General features: G+C 41.9%; 1 protein-coding gene across 2 annotated transcripts in view; it reads left to right on the top strand.

The window, feature by feature from the left end:
- The first annotated feature begins 3975 nt into the window (after positions 1 to 3975).
- Positions 3976 to 12690, top strand: part of LOC123518233 — a 145092-nt gene continuing 136377 nt past the window's right edge. Inside the window, exon 1 of one of the 2 annotated variants that reach the window (XM_045278953.1) lies at positions 3976 to 4086. The gene's annotated coding sequence lies outside the window, so the exon portion shown is untranslated. Of the gene's footprint in view, positions 4087 to 4113; positions 4266 to 12690 lie in introns of those variants that run through there. The other variant, XM_045278952.1, reaches the window with a different exon arrangement.

The following is a 12690-nucleotide window of genomic DNA, read 5'->3' as shown; positions in this document are numbered from 1 at the left end:
CAAGCAGGCCTCTAGAGGGCAGTCGCAACTTGCTTGCGATGGTTTTTGAGAACCTTGTGTCCATATCTATCACCATGCAAAAATTCAAAAACTGGTCACAAAGTGCACGATTCTTCAGAAGTTTGATATATTCCTGCCCCGCTATATGGCTTCCGTCAAGGTCGCTCTACTGGTGATCTGGCTTTCCTTACTGAGTCTTGGTCATCCTCTTTTAGAGATTTCGGTGAAACTTTTGCTGTAGCGTTAGACATATCAAAAGCTTTTGATAGTCTGGCATAAAGCTTTGATTTCAAAACTGCCTTCCTACTGCTTCTATCCTTCTCTCTGCAACTTTATCTCGTTTCCTTTCTGACCGTTCTTTTGCTGCTGTGGTAAACGGCCACTGTTCTTCTCCTAAATCTATTAATAGTGATGTTCCTCAGGGTTCTGTCCTGCCACCCACTCTCTTTCTATTATTCATTAATGACCTTCTTAACCAAACTTCTTGCCCTATCCACTCCTACGCTGATGATACCATCCTACATCTTTTCACGTCCTTTCAGAGACGACCAACCCTTCAGGAAGGCACAGGGACGCCACAGAAACCCTGACTTCCGATCTTTCTAAGATTTCCGATTGGGACAGAGAAAATCTAGTAGTTTTCAATGCCTCAAAAACTAAATTCCTCCATATATCAACTCGACACAACCTTCCAGACAACTATCCCCTCTTCTTCAATGACACTCAACTGTCTCCCTCTTCCACAATGAATATCCTCGGTCTGTCCTTTGCTCACAATCTTAACTGGAAACTTCACATCTCATCTCTTGCTAAAACAGCTTCTATGAAGTTAGGTGTTCTGAGGTGTCTCCGCCAGTTTTTTTCACCCCTCCAAATGTTAACTCTGTATAAGGGCCTTATCCGCCCTTGTATAGAGTACTCATTCCATGTTTGGGAGAGTTCCAGTCATACAGTTTTACTAGATAGGGTGGAATCTAAAGCTTTTCGTCTCATCAACTCCCCCTCCTCTGACTAACTGTCTTCAGCCTCTTTCTCACCTCCGAAATGTTGCATCTCTTTCTATCTTTTATCGCTATTTTCATGCTAACTGCTCTACTGCTCTTGCTAACTGCATGCCTTCCCTCCTCCTGCGGCCTCGCTGCTCAAGGCTTTCTTCTTCCTCTCATCCCTATTCTGTCCAACTTTCTAACGCAAGAGTTAACCAGTACTCTCAATCATTTATCCCTTTCACTGGTAAACTCTGGAACTCCCTCCCTGCATCTGTACTTCCAACTTCCTACAACTTGACTTCTTTTAAGAGGGAGGTATCAAGGCATTTGCTCCCCAATTTTGGCTGACGCATTTTAGAGAGCCAGCACTCAAGTGGGCCTTTTTTTCAATATTTTCTTTTTTTTTGCCCTTGGCTGGCTCTCTCCCCTACATAAAACTACTCAAACAAGTCTACTTTTATCTTTCATTATATAGACAAAATCCCTTGGACGTTTGAAAAAAAAAGAAAAAAAAAAGAAAAGATGAACAGGATTTTAAAAAGAAAATTCGGTATAAACTATAGAGTCAGAATCTTCGGAATGACTTTTGGAAAGAAAACAACCCAAAAATCAAAGGAAAAAAAATGTCCAGTATTTTCATCATTGAGTTAAGATTCCATAAATGATTTAGGGAAAAGAAGACAACCGTTTAGAAAGTAATAGTGATAAAGTGATTAATGCATAAATGAATAGACAAAAGGTAGCCAAAAGGAAAAAAAATAATCTCAAGTTTTACTTCAACACAAAGTTTTAATTGGGAATTAGTTGATTAAGTTTCCACGCTTTTAAATTCATTTCCCTAAGTGTTAAAGCTTCTAATCAGAGTGTTAAGTGCAAGCTGAAAAGAGAGAGAGAGAGAGAGAGAGAGAGAGAGAGAGAGAGAGAGAGAGTTATGTACTAGGTGAGAAGGGCAGACGTGGGAGGACAAATAAGGAAGTCCACTTAGAGTAATTTATATGTTATTTAGATAAAAGTCACTCTTGGGTGTTTAATTAACTATAACGTTTGTGTGCCGTAGCAGTAAAATACCAGGCGATAAGGAGAGGCGAGGCAGGGTCACGCACTCAAGTGGTGGTCACACGCTCTGCTTTAGGAGTCCTCATCTCACACTTGCTGCTTAGGTCGTTCCTTTTTATTCGAGGTATTCACGTTTTCTTTCCTGCACCACGGTAGGTCACTGTTGCTAGACTGAAACAAGAACATGCGAAGATATAAGAAGCTTCAAAAAGTTGTCAGACCTACACGAAACGCTTCCTATTTCCACCCATCATCCTCGTCCAAAGATTTATCTCATCTTCTTTTAAATTTCCTTAATGACTGACCTATCACTAACAACCTGATAACTCTGTCCATTTCATTTAATTACCATTCTTGTGCAGAACCATTTCATTTCTCTTTCTTCTTCTAATCTAACTTTGTCAGATTTAAACCCATTATTTTTTGTCCGGTCTTGATTTGAGTAGTTAGTGAAGTACTGGTGTAACGTGATATCCTTCAAATGGGAAGCGTTTCCTTGTGTAGCAAAGAGTATCCTACTTGTTGACGTCAAGCGCTTCAAGGAAGATCTTAAGTGAGGAAATGTGAATTTTGGCTTCGTACAGTTAGAGAGAGAGAGAGAGAGAGAGAGAGAGAGAGAGAGAGAGAGAGAGAGAGAATGGTTCTCGAATGCAGCGCTCAGTGAATGGAATAAACTTAGTAATCAAGTTGTTGAGCTGAATCAATATTGAAATTTAAGAAAATATCAGAAAAAAATCGTAGATAAGGATAATAAGTGGAAATAAGCAGATATCATTGTCTTATATGGGGACTGCCTCGTATAACTGTAGTAGCTTCTTACAGCTTCACATTTTCTCCGATGTTCTCATGTTTATTGTTCTTCAAGGAAATCTGTTGTAGACACGATAAGACGAAGTCTCACATTCCTCGGAATTTCAAGTACCAGACGCAGATGAATTGCATGAAGAATATAGATATCGTTTGCGAAACCGAAACCGAAATTGCCATCGCTTCGTTGTGTCCTGACAATCCTTGTCTTGCTGTTCACCTCTCCACCTCACGCTACATCAGACACATCTCTCGGTGATTTATATTCTTGAACTTCACGCGAAGGGTTGACCATGGCTGAGGAAGAATTTAGAACACACCAAATAACTACATTTATCTATTCAGTCAAGAAAACTATATAATGTGATGTTCTGTCATGGATTTTATAAGCTATATGAAGGTCTCACTGAAATAAGGAGTAGCTTTAAACTCAGTGCCTAAAGAACTACTGAGGATGCTAGAATTAGAAGATTTATTCATGCTGCATATCCTCTAGCAATCCTCTATCACAGGGAAACTTCATCATTAACATCATCATAAACATTCTGTGTGTGTGTGTGTGTGTGTGTGTGTGTGTGTGTGTGTGTGTGTGTGTTGCTAGGGGGGCGGTGTTACATATACATTGGTTTTCTGTTAAACAGAAAATAAAGGAACATGGAAGATAATGTGACCTTAATCACTATTTTCATGCGGATCCTCATTTTTCTGAGTTCGGCGCCAAGTTGACTCCACAAATGCTGTGCCAGACAGGCGACAAGTTGAGGTGAGGCGAGGACTGCGGTGACTTTTTGTCATAAAGGTGTAAATTGTAGCTCGATATCAAGCCGTATGGAAGTTTGACACAACATGACTGGGGTTCATTCATGCCAGTAGCGTGACCTGGTTGTTGGTCACAGAGTCGCTTTGAAGCAGATAATCGGGGACAATAATGATGTGCAGCTGTGCAGGATGTAATATTGCTTCAAGGAACATCACATGTGTTGTCGCCTGTCAGAACATCTTTCTTATTCCACAACAGAGGAAACGAATAATACGTGTTTGCTGTAATGTCCTGTAGAGTTTGCACCCATTGGGAGTGAAGTGAGGGAAGTAAAGTGGATCTCGCTTCACTACCATGTGGCGCTATCCGGCAACTCGAGGGCGACGCTGTGCGGGGTCTAGGGAGCCAGTTTACAAAACCCTCCAGGAGAAAGGGGACGCGTCACCTGTAGCTCGGGTCTTGACGTGTTTCAGTGTGAGTGTTTGCAAAGTGAAGATGGGAAACAGTGACGGAAAACTTTAAACTGTTATATTGGAGTGTTATTGTTAATTTGGGAAGCTAAAATGGACTTAGAAGTGAATGTGCAGTGTTGACCATAACGAGAAGGTTGCTTTGCTTCTCTCGCCGTGTGAAGCAAGTTATGCGTAGTGGTGGTAAGAATACTTGTGTAGGCGAGGCCAAAACACCTCTCCGTTAAGTTTTGTGGTCTTCACTGGCTTGTTTGTGAATTGTGTTTTTGAAAAGCAGAAGTGATTGTGTATTGGCAGCATGTGGTTGGTTGTTGGATTGCGTTAGTGGACCTCGGCCGGCCATCCCGACTTCTTGGAAGGAACTATTTTCGTTCAGCTCTGCAGGCTGTGAGGTTGTTATTTGTGCTCTCGCTGTCAGTGTTGCATTCCTTCCAAGGAACATATGAATATATACGAAGTTCTGATAGTTGCTGAAGGGATCGCATGAATTAAGATGTATATAGCTTGAGAGAAACTTCTGTGAGCGATGTGATCTGGGACGAAGGACGAGGCCAGACACCTGACCTCCACCCGCTGTCACTCCGGCGCCGCGGCCCACCTTCACCCACCAGTGGAACCCCTAACTCTGGTGTTGTGGGAGGAGGCGCCTAGCTTTTCGAGGACACGTGATAACCTCCAGTGTGGGGTTCAAAAATGTGTCGCCAAGGAGAATAAATTTGGGAGCGAAGTAGCAAGTGCTAAGGAGTGAGGAGTTCCAGGCGAGCTGTTGTTTTCCTTTTATCAAGTGTAGTGAGTTTGCATTAGTCACCCACACCAGTTTTTCGAAATTTAGGTATTTCGTTATATATTGAGCTTGACAAATCAGTTTAGCTTAATACTATATAAAAGCTGTAACATTTTTGTATACATGGATTCTCTTTATGCAAGCGCAGTAAGTATCAGGGATTACCCGGAACCAAAGGAATATCACTCCTTGTTAGACACAATTATCCGACTTTCATATCTATCAGTATTAAGTTAAAATGTCTTATAAGTGTAAGATGTTGCTCCTAGAAAAGGTTCCCCGTGGTACACACTGGCAGCTCCTCGATCCCGCTGCCGCAAGAAGTTGATCTGGCGAGGTCGGTATCCCATCTTTTTATTTTTATTTTATTTTATTTATTTATTTATTTTCTCTCTCTCTCTCTCTCTCTCTCTCTCTCTCTCTCTCTCTCTCTCTCTCTCTCTCTCTCTCTCTCTCTATATATATATATATATATATATATATATATATATATATATATATATATATATATATATGGTAAATCTATAGAACAGCAACTCCTTACATATTCTTTTGTATTACCCCTCTTCCCCCCAACAAGCTTGGGGGCACGTGGGGAATCGAAGGTTTTGGGGGGGTAGCCAAAAGAGGCGAGATATGGCGATCCAAAAAAATCTAAGGACAAAAACCTAACCTAACGTAACCTAACCCCCCGGGACCCCCTCCCCGACAACACTAACCTAACCCTAACATAAACCTTGCTTTGAGGCAGCTTCCCTCCCCCCCACACCGGTTCTCTTATAGCTACCAATACCCCTCCTCACAATACCTTAACGAAAGGATGAAGGTCCTGGCTGGTCCTCTTCTCGATTGTACACTGACTTGCATCGCAGGAGAGATGATTTCCCAGTAATCATATTCGCAATCTTTACAACTAATGTCACTGGTGGCCTTGGCTGAACTGCGCACACAGATGTCTCTGTGCACCTGTCTGCCCAGCTGTGCCCCGCCTACGAATACATAGAGCAAATTCCCATTGTCTCAGCTCGTGGTGTTAAGAGGTGGTGGCACGTCATTGGACAAAAGAAGTATAGACACAATAAGAATCCTATTCAGCAGTTACCCACAAACCCAGGATGTGAACAACAGACAGTCACTTCCTGTTACCCACAAATCCCAGATATATACAATAGACAGTAACAATGTTTACTATTTGGACTTAAACTCCGAGTGACGTCTCTAATTTCAGTGAGGCAATGTAACATAACCGTGTGTGACCCCCAAACAAGACCACAAGGTACGTGTTCTCCATTAACTACTCATCATTTTGTTATTATTGCACGGATTAGAGAGGAGGTCCTGTTTTAAAGATTTACGATATATATATATATATATATATATATATATATATATATATATATATATATATATATATATATATATATATATATATATATATATATATATATATATATATATATATATATATATATATATATATATATATATATATATATATATATATGTGTGTGTGTGTGTGTGTGTGTGTGTGTTTTTTTTTTACGCGCGTGCGCGCTCCTATGGCGGGCTTTACATAAAAGGGTGGCTGGAGCTGTCATGAGGCGACACGAGAAAAATGAGTTGGTGCAGTACACATGCCATTACGCGTGGGGGTCTTGTGGCGCAGTGGAGGTATTGCAACAGTTTCTGTGCTATATTTAGACCGAAAAATCGCACCAGAAGTTTACAGATCGGTGAGGAGTACAATATTTTCACCGTCTCTGCATTTAATATTCCGAAGAGTTGCACGGAGGTAGCCTCGGGCAGCAAGCAGGTGTTCCCCCGAGTGTATATGAGGAAATTTTTAATGATGCTAGCTTCTGCGAGGGACTAGTGATGTTTGGGTGGCTGCAGATCGATTTTTTTTCATCCTCATATTCCTCATCATCTCATCCACGTATAGAAAAAAATAACGTATTAGTATGTCTTGCTTCTAGGAATCCTACCGCGTGATTTTCTCAGCGGCATCTCATTTTGCCTGCGATGGACTGCCAAAGTAAATGTTGATACATTCCCTTTTTCTGGCCTTTGTGGTTTTTCATACTAAAATCTTTCGCTCTATGAGACTGAAAGATGCTTAATCGTGGTTCCGTCCCCACCCAACCTCTCTCTCTCTCTCTCTCTCTCTCTCTCTCTCTCTCTCTCTCTCTCTCTCTCTCTCTCTCTCTCTCTCTGTTTGTGTATATATGATATGTATGGATGTAGTATGTTGACATTGTGGATGCACCTGATAGTGGAATTTATTGTTAAGGTTGGATAGTTTTGAAAATTATTCGTCCTGATATCCGCTGTGATATCAGTAATCCGTTGATACTGCAAGGTGTGAAGTTTTTTTTTTCTTAACTTGAGCATGTTGGTAAGGTTAGTGACAAGCAAGGCATTGAAGTGACCAGGGCTTTTATCAGAGACTTGTGTTTGGTTTTGCCCTTTTTGTATATATTAGGTTCATGAGATTCTGTCATATGTTCGACCGAGTACCAACTGTACTGGAGCAACGCATCAAAGTAAAGTCCTTTGGACTAAAGTCTTTTGACCTTGATGAGCTGCTGGAGGAACACAGCAAACGATGAATGAAGCTGCGCACTTTGGTCATTCCAGTGACAAAGTACCTGTAGGTGCGTACGAGGATGACTCTATGGCCTGTTTCCAGGAAATTGGCAGCCCATACAAGACGAGTACTTCGGTGATTACAGCACAGAAACATGTTGCAGCTGAGCCGGTCAGCCAAGTCGACCGTTAGCTCGGGATCTCGCTATTAGGATGGAACACATTTCCCCTTTTGTACTGGCAGTAGTCTTGAAACCGCTAGCTATAATATAACCATGAAAATCTGTTTGTTTGTTTTTTCGGAATACGGTAACATTTTTAAGAAATAATTCACAAGACTTGTTCATATGTATGCAGGTGTGTGTGTGTGTCTGTGTGTGTTTTCACCACGGTCGTCTCCTGGTCACCAAGCCAGCCATTCCCATTACGGAGCGAGCTCAGAACTCATAGACTTATCTTCGGGTAGAACTGAGACCACAACACACACCACACACCGGGAAAGCGAGGCCACTACCCCTCGAGTTACATCCCGTACCTATTTACTGCTAGGTGAACAGGGACTATACATTAAGAGGCTTGCCCAATTGCCTCGCCGCTTTCCGGGATTTCGAACCCGGACCCTCTCGGTTGTGAGAACCCTCTCGGTTGTGAGCCGAGCGTGCTAATCACTACACTACGTGGGGTGTGTGTGTGTGTGTGTGTGTGTGTGTGTGTGTGTGTGTTTCACTGTTTGATCTGCTGTAGTCTCTGACGAGACAGCCAGACGTTACCCTACGGAACGAGCTCAGAGCTCATTATTTCCGATCTTCGGATAGGCCTGAGACCAGGCACACACCACATACCGGGACAACAAGATCACAACTCCTCGATTTACATCCCGTACCTACTCACTGCTAGGTGAACAGGGGCTACACGTGAAAGGAGACACACCCAAATATCTCCACCCGGCCGGGGAATCGAACCCCGGTCCTCTGGCTTGTGAAGCCAGCACTCTAACCACTCAGCTACCGTGTGTGTGTGTGTGTGTGTGTGTGTGTGTGTGGGTACTTGCTCCCGCATGGGTGAGTTGCAGCTAGGTGGTTATTTGTTCGTTTGTTCATTTCTGACTCTATTAACGGTGTCTCGAATGAGTAAGCGAAAGGAAAAGAATAAAAAAGGTAATTACAAAACCAATAAGAACTATAGATTTGTCCGTTGCTGAGATTGCTGCTTTCTCTGATGGCCGCGTGTCTGTACGGAGAGTGAACAGGTAGCAGGGTAGGTAGGTTTGAGTGTTTGATGCTCAAGACAGACAATGAATAGAAGGGGACTTGCACAACAAATAAAGCAAGAAAGGGGAAGAAATATAATCGTGGAGATATAACTGATTGGAGGAAGAGGAATGAAAACGATGGTCTGGAAATAGAAGAGGATTGAAGAGGTGATGGTAGATGGAATATGGAGAAGAGGAATGCATCACCGAACTGGAGGTTCGGTAGTGCTGAGACGAAACGGGGAAGAAATAAGTGTCGGAAGGAGGGTGAGAGGAAAAAGAGAAGAAAGATGAGGCCTCTGGATGAGAATGATAACGGAAAAACATGAGGGAAGAGAAGGCTGGGTAAGTGAGATGAAGGAGAGAGAGAGAGAGAGAGAGTAGAAGTTTAGGTGTTAGTAAACAGGGATGAGAGCGAGAAAGGGGTATAGTGTCGCTGGGGAGACGGAGGAGGGGAGAAAGCAATGGTGCAGTGGGGAGATCTTGGGGGGGATAGGAGTGTTTGCCTGGGGCGGAGCGAGTGTCGGGCTGACGTCTCTCGGGCGACAGGGGTGCACCCACGAAGCAGGCAGGCTCAACAGCAAATAGAGAGGACCAGAAGCAGGCAATGTAGACAGTAATAAGATGAGGCGTGAGTGGGTGAAGTATATAGTGAGCAGCAGGAATGAGCAGGCGTCCTTCAGCTGCAGTAGGCGAGGTCAAAAAGTCGTCATTATATACAAAAAGTTTCCAGCAATAACCAGAACATTTCATGAATACGAGCCAGGAGTGTAGGACGCCTCGAGTGCTTTTAAAAGACTTATAATGTTTTAGTGGCACAGCGTAATAAATGTGCGCGTCAAGGGGGGGGTGAGGGGTGTGCGGAGGTGGTGAGGTCGTAGGCAGAGGAGAGAGTCGAGAGAGGTGCGGAGGAGGGAGGGAGGGATGACCTTCGTGAGGCCCCTGAGATGCACCAGAAGAGGGAAAGAAAGAAGCATGACAGGTTACAGAGGGCGCCTGGAATCTCTCTCTCTCTCTCTCTCTCTCTCTCTCTCTCTCTCTCTCTCTCTCTCTCTCTCTCTCTCTCTCTCTCTCCCTTGTTGGATTGCTACATGAAACAGTTAGAGGATAATACTGTTAAGTCCATTTCCATTTCCATTGGCGAGAAAAGTTTAGTCTATTAAGTCGCCGCTTGGTGTCGCGTCACTGGAACGGCGAGTTTTTTTTTTTTTTTTTTTTTTGCAACTTTTTTTTTTTTTTTTTCCGTGGCGTGCGGTGACTGGTGGCCGGGTGCTGCCTGATCCCTGCTGCTTGCATGCCTTCATCTCTCTGTCTCGCGGTGTAGGAGTGAGGTAATGATTTAAAGGTTTTTGAACTCGTGTATTAAACCTAAAAATACGAGACACACACACACACACACACACACACACACACACACACACACACACACACACACACACACACACACACACACACACACACACAGACATGCGTACGGATATAAGGTATACTACAATCTTCTCAAAATCTAAATTGAAAGCTTTATGAAATCCAATTGAAAATGACGGCTACGTAATACACTAATTCCATGAAGCAGTATCACAGCGTGGTGGACTGAGTTTCACTGAGAGAGACAAAAACAGTAATGAATGGGATGGAGACATACAGAAGAAAGAATAGTATAGCAATGAAGCAAATCTCCAGTTGAGATTGAAGCTTCCTACCAAATTGATTGTAAATGCATGGAGGCACATTCAAGAGACTTATTTATAGAATTTCTGCGTTCATGTTACCATATTTTTAAGACCTGTCCTTTTAACACACACACACACACACACACACACACACACACACACACACACACACACACACACACACACACACACACACCTGAACTCGTCATTCCAAACATTACAAGTATCGTCTCCACTCCTCTGTGTGTGTTATGGAATTTTAACGAGGCCAGTTTCTGATAACCTGGCTTCTCATTACAGTACACTGCATCATTATATTCTTGCGGCAACATATAAAAAAAATTATGGTATAAAAATAATAATTTATCTTTTAAAAAATCGCGATATCGGAATCATTTCATTGGCCACCTACGCACGACTGTATTAGTTATGTAACCATATTGAGAAAATTTTTGCATAACTCATTCACGCACAACTATTTCAAAGTTATGTGTAGAGACAAAAATATTCATAAATTCACTTTTGAAGAATCTTTGGTGAATTTGAAGCAAAGGAATCATGTTGAAATTAAATCCCTCCAAGCTCCGGTCAGTGTGTTGCGGCATGCGAGAAACCCTGTGGTAGCGGTGCGAGGGGCTCAAGGGGAAACCCGGCTTGGAGATGGAGACAAGAAGCCAGCCAACACAGGCCGTTCCGGGAACTACCTAGAGTTGTCATGAAGCCTCGTAAGGGAAAGAAACACACACACACACACACACACACACACACACACACACACACACACACACACACACACACATACAGGTAGACATATTTTAGTGACCGTGTATTTACCAATATCATATAATAACAATATTACAATAAAAAAAAACTAAAAAAATTACTTTCAACTCAGTATTTACGGTCCAATATAATAGGAAAGCACCTCGAAAAGAACGAAAAACGCAGACTAATTGATGTAAATACGAAATACAACCTCTAACGCTCCCCTGTTCCCCCTCACATGGCTCCTTAGTGGAAGTTTACAGTATTAAGGATGTGATTCCTCTCCCCTCCTTCCACACACACTCACTAGGCGGGGACGCAGAGGAATTGCTTGGGGCCGCTTGTCGCCTCGTCATACGCCGTGGCATTTTCCTCCTCTCACGCGAAAAGGAAAAGGAAAAGATTATTTGTGATGAATTTTATGTCCTGAATTTTGGATATTGGTTTGGCTACATGTTTGGGCACTCTTCCCCGCGTTCTGCTCTCTCTCTCTCTCTCTCTCTCTCTCTCTCTCTCTCTCTCTCTCTCTCTCTCTCTCTCTCTCTCCTGCAATTATATTATGAAGTTGCTAGTAAACTTTACAATTGTTAGTTTAATTAAAATCAGAATCAAGTGAGACGTTTTTAGTTATTTATTTGTTACGATGCCGAGAATTTCAAGCTATTAGAGATGATGTTTACACCATTACTTTAGACTGGCAAGCATATTATTATTATTATTATTATTATTATTATTATTATTATTATTATTATTATTATTTATATCACTACAACTATCATTGATCTTGTAGTTACAGGACGTAATTTCGAGAAAGGCAGAAAAAAAGAAGCGTACTTGCATTGCGTGCTAGACCATACTTAATAGGTGATATTGTTCCGGTTTTCTGCTTTTACATCAAAAAATATTACCATCATTGTTATTGTTGTTGTAGTCAAGCAAATAATTTCAAGAGATTCGGTTAACGGGATAATGAATAGGAAGTACTATTATTATTATTATTATTATTATTATTATTATTATTATTATTATTATTATTATCTTTATTATTATTAATTCAATCATTGTTTTTGTTCTTGTAGTCACACTAGATAATTTCCAGAAATTAGAGATAACGTGGGGGGTTTCCACTACTGAACAGGAGGTATCGTTATTATCTTTGTAATCATCGTCATTGCTCTTGTTGTTGTAGTGAAAGCAAATAATTTCAAGAAACTGGAGGTAACCGAATTCATAGTAAGGGATATTAGTGTTATTTTTATCATTGCTATTCTTATGGTGGAGGTAGTATTAAAAGTACACATGCACTGGGAACATATACATATAAGGCTGCACTTAGGGAAAGATTTTATTCGAGGATGCCGTAACTTTTATGTATGAGACGAGAGCAGGCCACGGGAGTGAATATCAAGAAGAAATTAGTATAACTAGAGAAGTAATGCAGGTAGACACAAGGAAATACTTAGAGATCCTGTGAGGGAGGCAGACTCCGAGGATGAAGGATGAGTCATTATGGAGGCCAGCCAAGGCAATAGTAATTAGTGGAGGAGC

Source organism: Portunus trituberculatus, chromosome 43, assembly GCF_017591435.1.
Source record: "Portunus trituberculatus isolate SZX2019 chromosome 43, ASM1759143v1, whole genome shotgun sequence".
NCBI classification, from domain to species: domain Eukaryota; kingdom Metazoa; phylum Arthropoda; class Malacostraca; order Decapoda; family Portunidae; genus Portunus; species Portunus trituberculatus.
The sequence above is the reverse complement of the archived record's forward strand: the minus strand, read 5'-3'. Positions and strand labels throughout refer to the sequence as shown.